This window comes from Pinus tabuliformis, chromosome 1_2 (assembly GCF_031772625.1).
Source record: "Pinus tabuliformis cultivar Carrire ecotype Pingquan chromosome 1_2, CPIR1, whole genome shotgun sequence".
NCBI lineage: Eukaryota > Viridiplantae > Streptophyta > Pinopsida > Pinales > Pinaceae > Pinus > Pinus tabuliformis.
Genome location: NC_142298.1, coordinates 860489789 through 860494075, shown reverse-complemented (window position 1 = coordinate 860494075; position 4287 = coordinate 860489789). Strand labels below are relative to the sequence as shown.

At 32.1% G+C, this 4287-nt stretch overlaps 1 pseudogene; it reads left to right on the top strand.

Annotated features, from left to right (window-relative positions):
• Window positions 1-2482: 2482 nt before the first annotated feature.
• On the top strand, window positions 2483-3446 carry LOC149208638 (ubiquitin carboxyl-terminal hydrolase 3 pseudogene; annotated as a pseudogene).
• Window positions 3447-4287: the final 841 nt, after the last annotated feature.

The following is a 4287-nucleotide window of genomic DNA, read 5'->3' as shown; positions in this document are numbered from 1 at the left end:
CACTAATTATTCAAATCCGGCATTTAGCTGTTAACTCACCCATTTTCCTTTGGCTCTACAGCCGCTTCAACTCACTATGCACCTCTGACATTTCAATTCAGTCAAACTGCTCTTTGTTCTTCGATCATTCAATTGATAAATACCAGTGTGCAACTTTCATTTATAACAATCACAGCGTTCAGATTTATAGATCAGTAAAACAAAAATAAATGCTTACAGATTGGTCTTAATCTCAATGCTACGGGTTCTGTCCTTTTTTTAAAAACCGTTCAATTCCCATGCCAGTGATTTCAGAACCTCGGCCTCTATATAAAAAAAAAAACAGTGTCTTCAATTTCTTGCTGAACTTCAACATTGACAATCTCTGCGTAGTCACCTTTCACAACGCCTTCATGATACATTCAGATCCAAAACCCAATTAATATTAAAATCAATTTCATCATTCATAACCATACATTTGATTCAAAACTTCAAGCTTTTATACGGTTTCAATCAATCAAGTATCACAGTGTAAGTGAATTCAAAACCATATTTCATTGATGTTCTTGCTGCGCTGTTTATAACCAGTAGCTGTGGATTGATTTAATCGATCTCAAACTATCCCAATTGACCGTATTCATTTAATTTAGAAAACAACGTTGTTCATACCTGAATTTTTCATCACACATTAAATTTCCAATGCTGCTCAGAAACTGTTGTTTCTCAAAACCGGAATTGGATTGCTTTGAAGATAAATTATACAGGCTTTTAAATTGATTTAACCCAGAAAATTAACGCTCTTTTCTCACACGGGCATTCTGCACCAAAGTTTGAAAACGCTTCTCTATATCGATTTATTAGTGCTGTACACGAACAAAGATTGGATTCCAGCAACATATAATTCAATATATCTTCAAAGTTCAGAGATTAACTTACTGCGTCCCTCAGACATCAGCAATTCTTGTAAAAATCAGATTCAGTAATGATTTCTTCAAATCGAATTTCAATAACCCTTTATGCAATGAATTCCATATATATGTTCCAGAATTAAAACAAGAATTGTGCGTCTTTCAACTAGTGATTACGGAAGTCAATTTACACCCAATTTCTCCTTGTATTGAATCGATCTAAATTGTGATCGATTTACCCAGTTTCACACTTGAAATTAATGCACCATCTCACACAGTCAATCAATCACCAACCAAACTTAATTACACAACCCATAACTTAGAAATGAGATTTAATCTTCAGAAAATAAATTTCTGCATTAATACACATAGCACTTACATAACAATCTGTCTCCTTACTTGGCCTGATTTCCCAATTGTTGGCCCTTTTACAATCTGCCCGAAGGCATCCAAGCAGAAAACCTCTCACTTTCTCACTCCCACTAACTCCATGTACTTTCCTCTCAAACCCCTTCTATTTATACAATTTTAAAAAATGATCTAATTAAATGCTCAATCCCCTTAATATCTCAACAAATCCCTAAATCTCTCAACATCCCTAAAAGATAGATTCTCATCCCTAAAACTTAGAAACTAATTCCAACTTAGGCTCCCTCATTAATTCTAAATAATCTAGAAACTAATTTCTCTCACATTTACAATTTCTCACAAATAATTAATTAATCACTCAAAATAATATTAATATTTACATGAAATTTTAATATTTCTTCAAAACATGAAACCCCCTAGCTTAGGTAAAATACAAGGTGTTTTTCGGAGATGATGCTCCTGCATCACAAGGTTTTGTCGCAAATCTTAATTCTTTTATTTATTTATTTTTTTTGTCGCAGATTTTAATAGTGTTTTATCCATCCACGCTAACTTGCACAAATAAAAAAAAATCAAGAGATTAGTATGCTCTCTTCCTGCGCTTCGTGCGATCTGGAAGATCAGAAAATCTATTGATTTATTTCAAATAAAAATACTCTTGTTGGAGAACTAATTTGCAATGCGACAATAAAGAATTTTGTGAGTGAGTGAAAAATCATCTTAATTTTTTTTTAGATAAAACTTAGTCTTTTTAAATTTTAGTTTTTTAAAAATAATAAAAAATAAAAAATTCCCACATATATATATATATATATATATATTATTGTTAAAAAAATTCTTTTTGAAAAAAATAGCCATTTTATTAAGATAGGTTACATTTCATTTAAAAAAAAAAAAAAAAAAACCTAACCATTTTTGTTTTTGTAAAGATAGGGTTAATTTCAATTTTAGACTTTTAATTAAAAAAAAAAGAAGAAAATAAAAGAAACAATAAATAAATTTCACTACCAACAATAAAACAAATTCATATAAAAAAAAATTTAAACAACAAAATAAAAAAAACAAATAACAATAAAACAATCGAAAAAAACGCAGCTCCTTTAGAAAGCACACAAAATCTGCAAAAATCCATAAGAAAATCGGGCTTTCTGAAAAAATCAAGCTTTTTGTCCACGAAGTGAGGAGGGGACAACAATTCACTTTAGAATTTATCACCACTTTAGAAACGTTTTTCACTTTTGTCTTTCATCTTCGAAGCAACATAGTTTATTACACAAACGTTTGCGATCAATAGCGTATTCCAACAATGGAGGTATCTAGAAGACCTTGTGCTAAACGATGGATTCCGCTCGAAGCCAATCCTGAAGTGATGAGTCAGTTTGCGTGGGGCCTTGGTATACCTGAAGAAGAAGTTGAGTTCTATGATGTTTATGGTTACGATGACGAGTTGTTGGATATGGTGCCGAAACTTGTGTTAGCTGTAATCTTCCTTTATCCACTTAATAATGCGACTAATGTTAAGAGATCACCCGAGGAGCAACAAGTTGCCGATGATGGACAAAAGGGAGTGAGCAACAATGTTTATTTCATGCAACAAACTGTGAAAATGCCTGCGGAACAATTGCCATCGTCCTTGCAGTAGGCAACATTTTACCACAACTCCATATCTGTAATGGATCTTTTTTTGAAAGATTCTTTACATCCACTACAGAGATGACCCCAGCAGAGCGGGCTGAATTCCTCGAAAATGATACAGAATTAGAGAGTGCACATTCTGTTGCAGCAAGCGCAGGTCATACTGTTGCTCCTGATCTGAGCGTTAATATGGATCTGCATTTTGTTTGCTTAACTTGTGTCGATGGAAAATTATATGAACTTGATGGAAGGTGGCCTTCTCCTACATGCCATGGACCCAGTTCACCTGAAACCTTATTGAAAGATGCTGTCGGAGTCATTCAAAATGTTAGCAAGAAAATTCCTGATTCAGTGAATTTTAGTGTCATAGCCCTTTCAAAGAAAACCTGAGCCCGTACCATATTAATTGTTATTCTGGAGTGCTCTTCTGGGCTCTTAATGGCGGGGCTCTTCTGGGGATAGCTTCATCTTTTGAGAAATGTTCAAATGTTGTGGTTGGGAGATCATAAAATTTAAATTGAGATACAAAATCAAGAATTCTTTCAGCTACTGAAACTTATTGCTAGTGCTATTCATAACAAAAATATTGATTTTTTTAATTTTGTGATTAAAAAAAAAAAAATTTGACTTTCATTCTTTTGTTTGTTTGTTTGTTTGTTTGTTTTGTTTGTTTGTTTGTTTTGTTTGTTTTTTTGTTTTTGTTTTTGTTTTTGTTTTGTTTTGTTGTTGTTTATATATATATATATATATATATATATATATATATATATAAAATAAAAATAAAAAATAAAATTTCACAAAATTCATGCAGGTTTGAAAATAAAAAAATGGAACAGTTGTAAACAAATTTTGAGGATCGATTTATCAAACATTTGGAGGATTCTATAAATGATGATTATCTTGTTTCAATAGCTTCAAGTTGGCATAACATATTTCTGTTGAATGCTTTTATATCACATACTAATATGCAGACCACAACAGATCTTTCTAATGCCAATCTTTTTGCCGAGCATATTTCATCTGACCCAAACAGGGAGTATTACTTTTCATGGTTATTTTAAGAATGGATTGATTTTAATATCATGATTAAGTCAATTTCAACACTTTGATTGTCCTTAATATGTTTTATTTGGTATGAAATTTTTGCGTAAGAATCATGAAGGAAATGGCCATTTCTTCTTGAACACACTTATGTTTTCTTTCTGCCAAGTTTTTTTTACAGGTTACAGGATAATCAAGTGACCATAAGGAGATTACATTGTGACGACAATTGGTCTTCCAAAGACTCAATTCATGAAAAATTCTAAAGACAAATCCAACTCCACAACGACAACCTTGCACCTCCCTTCTTGAAGAAGATTTTGAATTCCACCAATTGTAAATCCATAAAGCATGA